Raw genomic sequence first — 17,168 nt, forward strand, 5'->3', positions numbered from 1 at the left:
CATACTTTTGTTATGTTTATGTACATGGCTACCTCAATTACCTTGTTCCCGACACATCGGCGCTACTGCTACTCGCTCTATATAGCCATGTTATAGTTATTCACTGCATTTATTACGTATCATTCTTTGTTTTGATTGTTTTTTTACTCTGGTTTGTTGGAAAATGATCCATAAGTAAGCATTTCACTGTTGGTCTACACCTGTTGTTTATGACGCATGTGACAAATAATAACCTTGTAATAATAATAATAAGGTTTTCACTCAATCTCACGATACATGGCCCCATTCATTCTTTCCTTTACATGGATCAGTCGTCCTGATCCCTTTGCAGAAAAACAGCCCCAAAGCATGATGTTTCCATCCCCATGCTTCACAGTAGGTATGGTGTTCTTTGGATGCAACTCAGCATTCTTTGTCCTCCAAACACAACTAGTTGAGTTTTTACCAAAAAGTTAAATTGATTATTTTGGTTTCATCTGACCATATGACATTCTCCCAATCTTCTTCTGGATAATCCAAATGCTCTCTAGCAAACTTCAGACGGGCCTGGACATGTACTGGCTTAAGCAGGGGGACACGTCTGGCACTGCAGGATTTGAGTCCCTGGCGGCGTAGGGTGTTACTGATGGTAGGCTTTGTTACTTTGGTCCCAGCTCTCTGCAGGTCATTCACTAGGTCCCCCCCCCATGTGGTTCTGGGATTTTTGCTCACCGTTCTTGTGATCATTTTGACCCCACAGGGTGAGATCTTGCGTGGAGCCCCAGATCGAGGGACATTATCAGTGGTCTTGTATGTCTTCCATTTCCTAATAATTACCACCACAGATGATTTCTTCAAACCAAGCTGCTTACCTATTGCAGATTCAGTCTTCCCAGCCTGGTGCAGGTCTACAATTTTGTTTCTGGTGTCCTTTGACAGCTCTTTGGTCTTGGCCATAGTGGAGTTTGGAGTGTGACTGTTTGAGGTTGTGGACAGGTGTCTTTTATACTGATAACAAGCTCAAACAGGTGGCATTAATATAGGTAACAAGTGGAGGACAGGAGCCTCTTAAAGAAGAAGTTACAGGTCTGTGAGAGACAGAAATCTTGCTTCTTTGTAGGTGACCAAATACTTATTTTCCACCATAATTTGCAAATAAATTAATTAAAAATCCTACAATGTGATTTTCTGGATTTTTTTTCTCATTATGTCTGTCATAGTTGAAGTGTACCTATGATGAAAATTACAGGCCTCTCTCATCTTAAGTGGGAGAACTTGCACAATTGGTGGCTGACTAAATACTTTTTGCCCTACTGTGTGTGTGTCAAAGATCATTATTCAAAGCATCATCCCACACACACTCCAGGGAAAACCACACACGCAAAGTAGTCATGCCCTATCAGATTCTGTGAAACTGCTTGTCATGTTTTTTCTTAACTCACTCACACTACCACACACTGATGTTGCTGTTCCTTCTGCCCCACAGATGCAGTGTCCCTCGCCTGACCCCAACATGGAGGAGAGCCACAGGGAATAGAAGCCTCCAGGAGACTATAGGTAAGACCTGTTTGTGTCTTTAGGGAAAGCCCCAAGGGAACATGTCATAGCAAAATTGTTTGGGAAGTTAGAAGGTGCTTTTCCACCTACATTTACTGTAAAGAAAATGCAAAAGGATTGTAAAAGACACCTGCGAATCTTTGTGCATGTGTGTGATTGCGTGCGTGTTCTGGAATGCATTGCGCTCAGTGTGCTGGAATCTGGTAGGGTAGTGTCCTGACAGGCGGAGAATGTTGGAAATCCACCAGCATATTTTGGGAAAATCTGCTAGGTGAACACTACGTAGCCTAGCCACCATGCAGTTTCGCTTTGATGTCTAACTACAACCTGAAATATTGGCCTAGTTCACTGCTCTAGTAAGTCACTGTTCTCCATCCCTAGTTCTGGCCTGTGTTCATATGTCTGTTTTATGAATCCCCAGGACCAGGATGGAAGAACTATAGTGTCTCCTAGAATCTTCTGTAGTAACATGGGGCTATGACTGAGTCTGTGACTATGGAGCTATGACTGACTCCATAATTGTGCTTGTGTACATAGATGCCTGTATACATACCAAAGTAGTGTTCTGTGGTACATGGTGACACTGTGCCTCTGCTTGGCTCCTAGCGAGATTTATTGAATCCAATGAACTCAATAAGCAATGTTCTGTCTTGGATCTGTGTGAGAGAAATATGTCATGTAAATCCAAACATGTTTTTATTCTCTTGGACATGTATCTTTTCCATCATTCTCCTTTTTAATTTTTATTTATTTGAGTAAGTTAGCAGACACTCTTATCCAGTGTGACTTTAGTTCATTCATTTTTAAGATGGCTATGTGGGACAACCACAAATCTCAGTCATAGTAAATCTTTTCTCAAAGTAGCTATCAGCAAATTCAGTGCTAGTGTTGGGGGGGGGGGGGGGGGCTGTGGGATCGTGTAAGATGCTCGTTGAAGAGGTAGGGTTTCAGATGTTTCCAGAAGATGAATGTTCTACCATTGGGGGACCAGGCCATAGAAGGGTTTTGACTGGGATGAGCGAGACGAGAGGTGGCAGAACTAAATATTCCGGTTGGGTTGTAGGGTATCAAATTTTATTTGTCACATGCGCCGAATACAACCGGTGTAGACCTTACTGTGAAATGCTTACTTAGAAGCCCTTAACCAACTATGAGGTTCAAGAAATTTGAGCATAGCCTGAAGGAAGGAGGGGAATTTCTTCTTGCTGCTTTGTAGGGAAAGTACCATGGTCTAATAGTGGATGGTCTAGTAGTAAGTTACAGGGGTTCAATGGCACAAGCGGTGAGCCCAGCCAACAGCAAGTTGCAGTAGTCCAGATGGGAGAGGACATGTGCGTGGATAAGGACCTGCACCACTTCCTGTGTGAGGTAAGGTTGTACTCTACGGATGTTGTAGAGCATGAACCTACAGGAGCGGGTCACTGCTTTGATGTCTGCAGAGAACGACAGGGTGTTCAGGGTCACGCCAATGTTCTTTGTACTCTGGGAGGGGGACACCGTGGAGTTGTCAACCATGATGGAGAGGTCTTGGAGTGGGTTCGCCTTCCCCAAGAGGAAGCGCAGATCCATCTTGTTGAGCTTGAGGTGATTGACCGATATCCAAGCTGAGATATCTGCCAGGCACACAGAGATGTGTGTCGCCACCTGGGTGTCAGAAGAAAAGTAGTTGAGTGTCATCCACATAGCAATGATAGGAAAGACCATGTGTAGATACCTAGGTTTACCTCCAATGTACTCTCTTCCTACCATACCTTTTGTCTGTACATTATGCCTTGATTCTATGCTATCGTGCCCAGAAACCTGCTCCTTTTACACTCTATTCCGAACGTGCTAGACGGTCAGTTCTTAGTCTTCAGCCGTACCCTTATCTTACTTCTCCTCTGTTCCTCTGGTGATGTAGAGGTTAATCCAGGACCTGCAGTACCAAGCTCCACTCCTACACCCCAGGTGCTCTCATTTGTTGACTTCTGTAACCATAAAAGCCTTGGTTTCATGCATGTTAACATTAGAAGCCTACTCATTATGGGGTGTGTGTGTGCAGATAGAGGGGGAAAAAGCTATTTCATCCATTTTAGAATAAGTCTGTAATGTGGATAAAGTCAAGGGGTCTGAATAGTTTCAGAACACTCTGTATACAGTATAGGGGTAGGTTTCCATATTATTGTTGATGTATGTTATTGTACTCTCATTCAATGTATGTACAGCAACCGTGCAGTTTGGTTTTAATGTAAGAGCTCAGACTGACTGACAGTTGGAAAGTTAAAACCTGCAGGGAAGGACAAGACCGACTGAGACGGAGAGAGACTGACAGACTATCGGAAGGACACTAAAGTATTGCTTACTAGAGCACAGTGTCCCTGGCAATAGTCACCTGGAGCCTGTTCGTGCCTTTGTTTGAGACACGCACACAGGAAGAGGGAGAGAGTGTGTGCGCATTGTGTTACATTCAAGACAGCTTGGTGTTATTTTTATACATTTGTTCCCAGTGTTCTCCGTCTGAGCATTATCGGGAGCAGAGACAGTTTTGGGACTTCTTTATAGCTAGTCTGGAGCCAGCGACTGGTTTGAAGACACTCTTAGCATTGTGCTTTGACAGTGACATTAGAATACCTCTTCATCAGTCTTGCTTTGAAAGGGGATAGCTCAACTTCCCTGTTCCTTCTTGCCTTATCTATTTCTACCTAAGAATAGTAGGCTATCAGTCTCTTGTTTCTCCTCGATTTCTCCTGGTAAAATGGGAAGGACAAATAAACTTTTGGACATGGATGCCTCAAGGTGATTAAGCACCTGTCATATTTCTTTCACTTACCTTTATTTTCTAGATGAGTGAATATTATTTAAGGAGAGGAGACTATTGAGGAACTATCACCATGCAGCCCTTGTCTTGAGCCTCCTCGTGGCTCTATCGCTCATCATATTTCCTCTTTTGTCGTCATAGTTTCCACATTTGCTCATAGAGGGGTACTTCCTCAATGTTCGTTTTTGTTAAATGAGCTGATTGTCAAGAGGACAGAGCTGAACCTGTTTCAACCCTCGACGCGCTGCTGTGAAGACTCAACCGCGATCACAACGAAACGGAAGGGCCATAACAGCCACTTAGTCAGTGGGCGTCTGCTTGATGCTCATTTGACAGTCAGGGAATGGGGCGTGGCCTAAAACATGGGAAATGGGGACAGACTATGTACAGTCTCAGTGAGCATAGCCTTGCTATTGAGAGGCTGCCGTAGACAGACCTGGCTCTCAAGAGAAGACCGGCTATGTGCTTACTGCCCACAAAATACATGCAGTATGTGTAGCCAGTGTTTTATCTATCTATCGCTCTCGCTGTCTCTGTCTCTGTCTCTCTCTCTGCTGCCACGCAAACACACTCACACCCAAGTTTTGCGTGGCAGCAGAAGAAGATGAGTCCGACAGCTTCATGCCAAAATAAACCACACAGAGTACACACATTACACAGAACAAAGTTGTTATGTTATTATGATCTAATGCTGTTATGGTCTAATGTTGTTATGGTCCAATGGTCTAATGTTGTTATGGTCTAATGGTCTAATGTTGTTATGGTCTAATGGTCTAATGCTGTTATGGTCTAATGGTCTAATGTTGTTATGGTCTAATGTTGTTATGGTCCAATGGTCTAATGTTGTTATGGTCTAATGTTGTTATGGTCCAATGGTCTAATGTTGTTATGGTCTAATGTTGTTATGGTCTAATGTTGTTATGGTCTAATGTTGTTATGATCTAATGTTGTTATGATCTAATGTTGTTATGATCTAATGGTCTAATGTTGTTATGATCTAATGGTCTAATGTTGTTATGGTCTAATGGTCTAATGTTGTTATGATCTAATGGTCTAATGTTGTTATGATCTAATGGTCTAATGTTGTTATGGTCTAATGTTGTTATGGTCCAATGTTGTTATGGTCTAATGTTGTTATGGTCTAATGCTGTTATGGTCTAATGTTGTTATGGTCTAATGTTGTTATGGTCTAATGGTCTAATGTTGTTATGGTCTAATGTTGTTATGGTCTAATGTTGTTATGGTCTAATGGTCTAATGTTGTTATGGTCTAATGTTGTTATGATCTAATGTTGTTATGGTCTAATGTTGTTATGGTCTAATGTTGTTATGATCTAATGTTGTTATGGTCTAATGTTGTTATGGTCTAATGTTGTTATGGTCTAATGTTGTTATGGTCTAATGGTCTAATGTTGTTATGATCTAATGTTGTTATGATCTAATGTTGTTATGATCTAATGGTCTAATGCTGTTATGGTCTAATGGTCTAATGTTGTTATGGTCTAATGTTGTTATGGTCTAATGGTCTAATGTTGTTATGGTCTAATGGTCTAATGTTGTTATCGTAGAATGTATGCACACATGACTGTAAGTCGCTTTGGATAAAAGCGTCTGCTAAATGGCATATATTATTATTATTATTATTATTAGTCCGGTGTGGGTCCCAGTGCAGTGTGATCAAATCATTACAAATATTACTTGTCACTTGCGCCGAATTAGAGGTTGGCCGATTATTTAGGGCCGATTTCAAGTTTTCATAACAATCGGAAATCTGTAGTTTTGGGCGCTGAGTTTTTATTTATTTAAAAAAAAGAAGTTTTATACCTTTTTATTTCATCTTTATTTAACCAGGCTAGTCAGTTAAGAACCCATTCTTATTTTCAATGACTGCCTAGGAACGGTGGGTTAACTGCCTTGTTCAGGGGTAGAACGACAGATTTTCAACTTGTCAGCTTGGGGGATCCAATCTTGCAACCTTACAGTTAACTAGTCCAACGCAATAACGACCTGCCTCTCTCTCGTTGCACTCCACAAGGAGCCTGCCTGTTACGCGAATGCAGTAAGCCAAGGTAAGTTGCTAGCCAAGGTAAGTTGCTTATCTTAGAAAAAACAATCAATCATAATCACTAGTTAACTACACATGGTTGAGGATATTACTAGATATTATCTAGCGTGTCCTGCGTTGCATATAATCTGACTGAGCATACAAGTATCTAGATATCTGACTGAACGGTGATGGGCAGAAGCAGGCGCGTAAACATTCATTCAAACAGCACTTTTGCGCATTTTTCCGGCAGCTCTTTGTTGTGCATCAATCATTGGGCTGTTTTTGACTTCAAGCCCATCAACTCCCGAGATGAGGCTGGTGTAACCGAAGTGAAATGGCTGGCTTGTTAGCGCGTGCTAATAGCGTTTCAAACGTCACTCGCTCTGAGCCTTGGGGTGGTTGTTTCCCTTGCTCTGCATGGGAAAGCTGCTTCGAGGGTGGCTGTTGTCGTTGTGTACCTGGTTCGAGCCCAGGGAGGAGCGAGGAGAGGGACGGAAGCTATACTGTTACACTGGCAATACTAAAGTGCCTATAAGAACATCCAATAGTCAGGTTAATGAAATGCAAATGGTATAGAGGGAAATAGTCCTATAATAACTACAACCTAAAACTTCTTACCTGGGAATATTGAAGACTCAAGTTAAAAGGAACCACCAACTTTCATATTTTCTCATGTTCTGAGCAAGGAACTTAAATGTTAGCTTTCTTACATTGCACATATTGCACTTTTACTTTCTTCTCCAACACTTTGTTTTTGCATTATTTAAACCAAATTGAACATGTTTCATTATTTACTTGAGGCTAAATTGATTTTATTGATGTATTATATTAAGTTAAAGTGTTCATTCAGTTGTTGTAATTGTCATTATTACAAATACATTTTTTTTAATCAGCTGATTTATCAGTATCGGCTTTTTTGGTCCTCCAATTATCGGTATCGGCATTGAAAAATCATAATCGGTCGACCTCTACGCCAAATACAGCAGGTGTAGTAGACCTTAGTGAAATGCTTAATTACACGCCCTTAACCAACAATGCAGTTTTAAGAAAATACCTAGAAGGGAAAAAGAATAAAAAGTAAAGTAAGAATAACAAATAATTAAAGAGCAACAGTAAATAACAATAGCGGGGCTGTATACAGGGGTTAGCAGTGCAGAGTCAATGTGCGACGGTACCGGTTTCGAGGTAATTGGGGTGCTATGTACAGTGGGGCAAAAAGGCATTTAGTCAGCCACCAATTGTGCAGGTTCTCCCACTTAAAAAGATGAGGCCTGTAATTTTCATCATAGGTACACTTCAACTATGACAGACAAAATGAGAAAAAAAATCCAGAAAATCACATTGTAGGATTTTTAATGAATTTATTTGCAAAAAAAGAAATAAGATAATAAAAATAAGTATTTGGTCAATAACAAAAGTTTCTCTCAATACTTTGTCATTGCCAACAAAGGGAATATAACAGAGGTCAAATGTTTTCTGTAAGTCTTCAAGGTTTTCACACTGTTGCTGGTATTTTGGCCCATTCCTCAATGCAGATATCCTCTAGAGCAGTGATGTTTTGGGGCTGTTGCTGGGCAACACGGACTATCAACTCCAAAGATTTTCTATGGGGTTGAGATCTGGAGACTGGCTAGGCCACTCCAGGACCTTGAAATGCTTCTTACGAAGCCACTCCTTCGTTGCTCGGGCGGTGTGTTTGGATCATTGTCATGCTGAAAGACCCAGCCACGTTTCATCTTCAATGCCCTTGCTGATGAAAGGAGATTTTCACTCAATCTCACGATACATGGCCCCATTCATTCTTTCCTTTACACGGATCAGTCGTCCTGGTCCCTTTGCAGAAAAACAGACCCAAAGCATGATGTTTCCACCCCCATGCTTCACAGTAGGTATGGTGTTCTTTGGATGCAACTCAGCATTCTTTGTCCTCCAAACACGACTAGTTGATTTTTTTTAAACCAAAAAGTTATATTTTGGTTTCATCTGACCATATGACATTCTCCCAATCTTCTTCTGGATCATCCAAATGCTCTCTAGCAAACTTCAGACGGGCCTGGACATGTACTGTCTTAAGCAGGGGGACACGTCTGGCACTGCAGGATTTGAGTCCCTGGCGGCGTAGGGTGTTACTGATGGTAGGCTTTGTTACTTTGGTCCCAGCTCTCTGCAGGTCATTCACTAGGTCCCCCCTTGTGGTTCTGGGATTTTTGCTCACCGTTCTTGTTATCATTTTGACCCCACTGGGTGAGATCTTGCGTGGAGCCCCAAATCGATGATTATTAGTGGTCTTGTATGTCTTCCATTTCCTAATAATTGCTCCCACAGTTGATTTCTTCAAACCAAGCTGCTTACCTATTGCAGATTCATTCTTCCCAGCCTGGTGCAGGTCTACAATTTTGTTTCTTGTGTACTTTGACAGCTCTTTGGTCTTGGCCATAGTGGAGTTTGGAGTGTGACTGTTTGAGGTTGTGGACAGGTGTCTTTTATACTGATAACAAGTTCAAACAGGTGCCATTAATACAGGTAACGAGTGGAGGACAGAGGAGCCTCTTAAAGAAGAAGTAAGTTACAGGTCTGTGAGAGACAGAAATCTTGCTTGTTTGTAGGTGACCAAATATTTATTTTCCACCATAATTTGCAATTAAATTCATTAAAAATCCTACAATGTGATTTTCTGGATTTTTCTTTCCCTCATTTTGTCTGTCATAGTTGAAGTGTACCTATGATGGGGCGGCAGCGTAGCCTAGTGGCTAGAGCGTTGGACTAGTAACCGGAAGGTTGCGAGTTCAAACCCCCGAGCTGACAAGGTACTAATCTGTCGTTCTGCCCCTGAACAGGCAGTTAACCCACTGTTCCCAGGCTGTCATTGAAAATAAGAATGTGTTCTTAACAGACTTGCCTGGTTAAATAAAGGTAAAATTAAAATAAATTAAAAAATGATAAATTACAGGCCTCATCTGTTTAAGTGGGAGAATTTGCACAATTGGTGGCTGACTAAATACCTTTTTTTGCCCCACTGTACATGTAGGTCGAGTTATTAAAGTGACTATGCATAGATAATAAGAGTAGCAGTGGCGTTCTGGGGGGGGGGGGTGTAATGCAAATATTCTGGGTAGCCATCTGATTAGCCGTTCGGGAGTCTTATGGCTTGGAGGTAGAAGCTATTTAGGAGCCTCTTGGACCTAGACTTGGCGCTGTGGTGCCGTGCGGTAGCAGAGAGAACAGTCTATGACTAGGGTGGCTGGAGTCTTTGACAATTTTTAGGGCCTTACTCAAACACCGCCTGGTATAGAATTTCTGGATGGCAGGATGCTTGGCCCCGGTGATGTACTGGGCCGTACGTACTACCCTTTGTAGGTTTTATCATGCCCTTTTCACGACTATCCTTGTGTGATTGGACCATGTTAGTTTGTTGGTGATGTGGATGCCAAGGAACTTGGAGCTCTCAAACTGCTCAACTACAGCCCCGTCGATGAGAATGGGGGGGCGTGCTCGGTCCTCCTTTTCCTTTCGTCCACAATCCTCTCCTTTTGTCTTGATCATGTTGAGGGAGAGATTGTTGTTCTTGCACCACACAGTCACGTCTCTGACCCTCCTATAGGCTGTCTCATCGTTGTCGGTGATCAGGCCTACCACTGTTGTCATCAGCAAACGTAATGGTGTTGTGCCTGGCCATGCAGTCATGAGTGATCAGGGAGTACAGGAGCGGGCTAAGCACGCACCCCTGAGTGGCCCCCGTGTTGAGGATCAGTGTGGCAGATGTGTTACCTACTATTAACACCTGGGGGCGGCACGTCAGGAAGTCCAGGATCCAGTTGCAGAGGGAGGTGTTTAGTCCCAGGATCCTTTGCTCAAGCGGTGAGCTTTGAGGGTAATATGGTGTTGAACGCTGAACTGCAGTCAATGAACAGCATTCTTACATAGGTGTTCCTTTTGTCCAGGTGGGAAAGGGTGGTGTGGAGTGCAATGGAGATTGCATCTGTGGATTTGTTGGGGCGGTATGCATATTGGAGTGGGTCTAGAATTTCTGGGATAATGGTGTTGATCTGAGCCATGACCAGCCTTTCAAAGCATTTCATGGCTACAGACATGAGTGCTATGGGTTGATAGTCATTTAGGCAGGTTACCTAGCGTTGGGCACAGGGACTATGGTGGTCTGCTTGAAACATGTTGGCATTACAGACTCAGACAGAGAGGTTGAAAATGTAAGTGAACACACTTGCCAGTTGATCAGCACATGCTCAGAGTACACATCCTGGTAATTTGTCTGGCTCTGCGGCCTTGTGAATGTTGACCTGTTTAAAGGTCTTACTCACATCAGCTGTGGAGAGCGTGATCTCTCATGCATGTTTCCACTGGGCAACTCTCGGCTGTGCTTCCCTTTTTGTATGTACAGTCACTGTGGGGACGACATCCTCGTCGCACCTATTGATGAAGCCAGTGACTGATGTGGTGTACTCCTCAATGCCATTGGAAGAATCCCGGAACATGTTCCAGTCTGCTAGAAAAGCAGTCTTGTAGTTCAGCATCTGCTTCATCTGACCACTTTTTATAGACCGACCGAGTCACTGGTGCTTCCTGCTTTAATTTTTGCTTGTAAGCAGGAATCAGGAGGATAGAATTATGGTCAGATTTCCCAAATGTCGTGCAAGGGAGAGCTTTGTATGCGTCTATGTGGAGTAAAGGTGGTCCAGAGTTTATCTTGTGTTCGCCCCCCCCCCCCCCCCTCAGGTTGCATGTATAACATGCTGAGATAAATGAGTTAAAAGTAATTTAAGATTCCCTGCATTAAAGTCCCCGGCCACTAGGAGCGCCGCCTCCAAGTGTTTTCCTGTTTGCGTATGGCGGTATGCAGCTCATTGAGTGTGGTTTTAGTGCCAGCATCGGTCTGTGGTGGTATGTAGACAGCAACAAAAAATACAGATGAAATCTCTCTAGGTAGATAAACTGTGGACTACACTATCATGAGATACTCTCCCTCAGGCTAGCAAAACCTTGAGAATTCATTAGATATCGTGCACCAGCTGTTGTTTACATGCATGCATAGGCCCCGGCCCGTGTCTTACCAGAGGCTGATGTTGTGTCCTGCTAATAGTGTATAGTTCTTAATGTCGTCGTTCAGCCACGTCTCAGTGAAACATAAGATACTACAGTTTTTAATGTCCAGTTGGTAGGATCTACGTGCTCGTCCCCTTTTTTCCAGCGATTGAACATTAGCTCGCTGGACGGAAGGCAAGGGCAGATTATCTACTCGTAACCTGATCCTTGCAAGGCACCCTGATCTTTTCCCACTAAATCTGTGATTCCTTCAGTGGATCGCGAGGATCTGGGCCTGGTCAGGTGTCTGTAGTATATCTCTCGCGTCCAACTCATTGAAGAAGAACTCTTCTCCCAGTTTGAGGTGAGCAATTGCAGTTCTGATGTCCAGAAGCTCTTTTTCGGTCATAAGAGACGGTAGCAGCAACATTATGTAAAACAACAAGTTACGAACAACGCAAAAAAACTTTAAAAAGCCAATAAGACTGCAGCCCTCCCATCCGGCGCCATCGTAACTGATCTCTGTGGCCCTTGTGTTTTGCTGGGTTGTAGTGGCCTGTTTTGCTTTTGTGGCCTAACAGTTTTCCTGCAGGGGGAATGCAACGGGTCTGATGGGGTGAGAGGGGTGGGGGCAGGGTTGACACAAGGCCAGTGTTTGTGTGGGGTGGGGCACGGGACTGCCTTCACACACTCTGAAAGACACACACACACACACACACACACACACACACACACACACACACACACACACACACACAGATGATTGAGCTGACGGGGGACAGAGGACTATTGTAGAGACCCAGGTCAGCTTGCCCGCCACAGGCAAACATTATAACTCACATCTCTCTCTTCCCTTCTCTCTCTCTTCCCTTCTCTCTCTCTCTGTTCTCGCTTTCTTTCCCTCTATCCTCGCTCTCTTCCCCTCTGTTTTCTTCTTCCTCTCTCTCTCCTTCTATTGCCAGCACCATATATCCCCATTTAACCCTCTTGTTCTCTCCCTCCACCCATAAACAACTTTCTCTCCTCTTCCATCTTCCCTCTATCTCTGATTCCCTGTCTGTTGCAACTTTTAATCCTGAAATAATATTGCTTAATAAAAGTATGCTTCTTCTGTTACTCTACACTCCTTTTGCCCTTTCCTCCTCTTTTTCTATTTTCCTCTTGCTATCACTCTGTCCTCCACTCGCTCTCTGCCTCTCTCTCCCTCGCTCTCCCTCTCATTCCCTGAGGGAGGTGTGAACATTCTAAAACTCTCAGTAATGGAGAGCTCCTTGTTAGAAGAGCTGCTTGTTATTGTGACCTTTGCTGTGAGTGTGTGTGCAGTCTTTTCCCTATATCCATTTAGCAGTGGTGGGCCACTGCTGCTACATTGTTACCGCCACTACCACAAATATGATTGCTAAGTTTCAATCACCAAAATCTACATTTATTTATGTTTGAGTCACTCAGAATAAGAACACAGCAGAAGCTATGTCAAAGTCTGTAGAATTACATTCAATTATCTTTAAAACTGCACATTTTTCTCTCAGCACCATTGCAAAACGTGTAGAATTGTAAGGAAATTAGCTTAAAAATAAAGAAATCTCTCAGCCCAGTGACAAAATATGTGGAGTTAGCAAAAGATACAATGATAAGAATTAAAGACACTTAAACCACATTGTGGACCACTCAAATTGGGTTTTGAGATACAAAAAAAACGTAGTCAAACATGTTACAGGCATCTATAATACATTACATCATCTATACACATGTATGCATAAACAAAGACAAAGTACACTGGATTAAAGAAAGGACAATTGGGCACTTCTCCTCCAACTGAGATCTTTCTTTATAAGGTGGCAGGCTGTGTTATGTGCAACTATTAATATTTCATTATATTTACACAGTGAATTTGTTAGTTAGCATAACAATAGCTTTTTAAATGTTTTATTTTTTATTTAATTTTATTTTACCTTTATTTAACCAGGCAAGTCAGTTAAGAACACATTCTTATTTTCAATGACGGCCTGGGAACAGTGGGTTAACTGCCTGTTCAGGGGCAGAACGACAGATTTGTACCTTGTCAGCTCGGGGGTTTGAACTCGCAACCTTCCGGTTACTAGTCCAACGCTCTAGCCACTAGGCTACCCTGCCGCCCCAGGGTAGCCTATTAAAGCTCCTATGATTGTAATGTAGGTGCAGCTTTGTTTTAACACCAGTGGCCTATTTCTATCGCATGTGTTGTTTATCCGAGGTGACTTCCAGCAGCCCCTGTGTCATCCTGCCAGGGTTTAATATTATCTGTTTCTGTGTTCTACTTCGCAGTATGTTTGCCAGTAGCCATGTTAAAAGCCATGTTGGGGTCACAAGGTCATAATTATGACACATGCGTTGGAGTGGTGTGACCTCAGGTTGAACACAACTAACACTGCAGCTTACTGCATCCACACAGAGAGAAATGCATGTTAACATTATGTTTTGCCATCTCTCAATCTTCTTTCTTGCTGTTTCCTCTCTCCTCATTCCCTCCCCATCTCGTTGTTACTCTTTCTCTCTCTCTCTCTCCCTCTCTCTCTCTCTCTCCATTCGTTATGTTTGGCAGGAGTGAGTTCTCTGCCTCCACCCAAATGTTCTCCCAGAGGCCTCAGGTTCATGTCAAGTGCAGCCACGCTGCACACTGAGTGGATTCCAAAGACTACATGATATAAGAACCATTTCTGGCTGTGGAGAGCTTGTGTGTCTGGCTGTGGAGAGCTCGCTCGTTCACGTCTGGCTGTGGAGAGCTCGCTCGTTCACGTCTGGCTGTGGAGAGCTCGCTCGTTCACGTCTGGCTGTGGAGAGCTCGCTCGTTCACGTCTGGCTGTGGAGAGCTCGCTCGTTCGCGTCTGGCTGTGGAGAGCTCGCTCGTTCACGTCTGGCTGTGGAGAGCTCGCTCGTTCACGTCTGGCTGTGGAGAGCTCGCTCGTTCACGTCTGGCTGTGGAGAGCTCGCTCGTTCACGTCTGGCTGTGGAGAGCTCGCTCGTTCACGTCTGGCTGTGGAGAGCTCGCTCGTTCACGTCTGGCTGTGGAGAGCTCGCTCGTTCACGTCTGGCTGTGGAGAGCTCGCTCGTTCGCGTCTGGCTGTGGAGAGCTCGCTCGTTCACGTCTGGCTGTGGAGAGCTCGCTCGTTCACGTCTGGCTGTGGAGAGCTCGCTCGTTCGCGTCTGGCTGTGGAGAGCTCGCTCGTTCGCGTCTGGCTGTGGAGAGCTCGCTCGTTCGCGTCTGGCTGTGGAGAGCTCGCTCGTTCGCGTCTGGCTGTGGAGAGCTCGCTCGTTCGCGTCTGGCTGTGGAGAGCTCGCTCGTTCGCGTCTGGCTGTGGAGAGCTCGCTCGTTCGCGTCTGGCTGTGGAGAGCTCGCTCGTTCGCGTCTGGCTGTGGAGAGCTCGCCGCTCGTTCGCGTCTGGCTGTGGAGAGCTCGCTCGTTCGCGTCTGGCTGTGGAGAGCTCGCTCGTTCGCGTCTGGCTGTGGAGAGCTCGCTCGTTCGCGTCTGGCTGTGGAGAGCTCGCTCGTTCGCGTCTGGCTGTGGAGAGCTCGCTCGTTCGCGTCTGGCTGTGGAGAGCTCGCTCGTTCGCGTCTGGCTGTGGAGAGCTCGCTCGTTCGCGTCTGGCTGTGGAGAGCTCGCTCGTTCGCGTCTGGCTGTGGAGAGCTCGCTCGTTCGCGTCTGGCTGTGGAGAGCTCGCTCGTTCGCGTCTGGCTGTGGAGAGCTCGCTCGTTCGCGTCTGGCTGTGGAGAGCTCGCTCGTTCGCGTCTGGCTGTGGAGAGCTCGCTCGTTCGCGTCTGGCTGTGGAGAGCTCGCTCGTTCGCGTCTGGCTGTGGAGAGCTCGCTCGTTCGCGTCTGGCTGTGGAGAGCTCGCTCGTTCGCGTCTGGCTGTGGAGAGCTCGCTCGTTCGCGTCTGGCTGTGGAGAGCTCGCTCGTTCGCGTCTGGCTGTGGAGAGCTCGCTCGTTCGCGTCTGGCTGTGGAGAGCTCGCTCGTTCGCGTCTGGCTGTGGAGAGCTCGCTCGTTCGCGTCTGGCTGTGGAGAGCTCGCTCGTTCGCGTCTGGCTGTGGAGAGCTCGCTCGTTCGCGTCTGGCTGTGGAGAGCTCGCTCGTTCGCGTCTGGCTGTGGAGAGCTCGCTCGTTCGCGTCTGGCTGTGGAGAGCTCGCTCGTTCGCGTCTGGCTGTGGAGAGCTCGCTCGTTCGCGTCTGGCTGTGGAGAGCTCGCTCGTTCGCGTCTGGCTGTGGAGAGCTCGCTCGTTCGCGTCTGGCTGTGGAGAGCTCGCTCGTTCGCGTCTGGCTGTGGAGAGCTCGCTCGTTCGCGTCTGGCTGTGGAGAGCTCGCTCGTTCGCGTCTGGCTGTGGAGAGCTCGCTCGTTCGCGTCTGGCTGTGGAGAGCTCGCTCGTTCGCGTCTGGCTGTGGAGAGCTCGCTCGTTCGCGTCTGGCTGTGGAGAGCTCGCTCGTTCGCGTCTGGCTGTGGAGAGCTCGCTCGTTCGCGTCTGGCTGTGGAGAGCTCGCTCGTTCGCGTCTGGCTGTGGAGAGCTCGCTCGTTCGCGTCTGGCTGTGGAGAGCTCGCTCGTTCGCGTCTGGCTGTGGAGAGCTCGCTCGTTCGCGTCTGGCTGTGGAGAGCTCGCTCGTTCGCGTCTGGCTGTGGAGAGCTCGCTCGTTCGCGTCTGGCTGTGGAGAGCTCGCTCGTTCGCGTCTGGCTGTGGAGAGCTCGCTCGTTCGCGTCTGGCTGTGGAGAGCTCGCTCGTTTGCGTCTGGCTGTGGAGAGCTCGCTCGTTTGCGTCTGGCTGTGGAGAGCTCGCTCGCGTTCGCGTCTGGCTGTGGAGAGCTCGCTCGTTCGCGTCTGGCTGTGGAGAGCTCGCTCGTTCGCGTCTGGCTGTGGAGAGCTCGCTCGTTCGCGTCTGGCTGTGGAGAGCTCGCTCGTTCGCGTCTGGCTGTGGAGAGCTCGCTCGTTCGCGTCTGGCTGTGGAGAGCTCGCTCGTTCGCGTCTGGCTGTGGAGAGCTGGCTCGTTCGCGTCTGGCTGTGGCGAGCTCTGGCTGTGGCGTTCGCGTCTGGCTGTGGAGAGCTCGCGTTCGCGTCTGGCTGTGGAGAGCTGGCGCGTTCGCGTCTGGCTGTGGAGAGCTCGCTCGTTCGCGTCTGGCTGTGGAGAGCTCGCTCGCGTCTGGCTGTGGAGAGCTCGCTCGCGTCTGGCTGTGGAGAGCTCGCTCGCGTCTGGCTGTGGCGCGCTCGCGTCTGGCTGTGGCGCGTTCGCGTCTGGCTGTGGAGAGCTGGCGCGTTCGCGTCTGGCTGTGGCGCGTTCGCGTCTGGCTGTGGCGCGTTCGCGTCTGGCTGTGGAGAGCTGCGCGTTCGCGTCTGGCTGTGGAGAGCTGGCGTTCGCGTCTGGCTGTGGAGAGCTGGCGCGTTCGCGTCTGGCTGTGGCGCGTTCGCGTTGGCGTCTGGCTGGCTGTGGCGCGTTCGCGTCTGGCTGTGGCGCGTTCGCGTCTGGCTGTGGCGCGTTCGCGTCTGGCTGTGGCGCGTTCGCGTCTGGCTGTGGAGAGCTGGCGCGTTCACGTCTGGCTGTGGCGCGTTCGCGTCTGGCTGTGGAGAGCTGGCGCGTTCGCGTCTGGCTGTGGAGAGCGCGTTCACGTCTGGCTGTGGCGCGTTCACGCGTCTGGCTGTGGAGAGCTGGCGCGTTCACGTCTGGCTGTGGCGCGTTCACGTCTGGCTGTGGCGCGTTCACGTCTGGCTGTGGAGAGCTGGCGCGTTCACGTCTG

At 47.0% G+C, this 17,168-nt stretch overlaps 1 protein-coding gene across 1 annotated transcript in view; it reads left to right on the forward strand.

The window, feature by feature from the left end:
- LOC124005461 (phosphatidylinositol 4,5-bisphosphate 3-kinase catalytic subunit beta isoform-like) overlaps window positions 1–17,168 on the forward strand; it is a 96,009-nt gene that overhangs the window by 21,115 nt on the left and 57,726 nt on the right. Inside the window, exon 2 of the mRNA XM_046314749.1 lies at window positions 1,466–1,536. The gene's annotated coding sequence lies outside the window, so the exon portion shown is untranslated. The remainder of the gene's footprint in view (window positions 1–1,465; window positions 1,537–17,168) is intronic.

This window comes from Oncorhynchus gorbuscha, linkage group LG19, assembly GCF_021184085.1.
Source record: "Oncorhynchus gorbuscha isolate QuinsamMale2020 ecotype Even-year linkage group LG19, OgorEven_v1.0, whole genome shotgun sequence".
Classification (NCBI taxonomy): domain Eukaryota; kingdom Metazoa; phylum Chordata; class Actinopteri; order Salmoniformes; family Salmonidae; genus Oncorhynchus; species Oncorhynchus gorbuscha.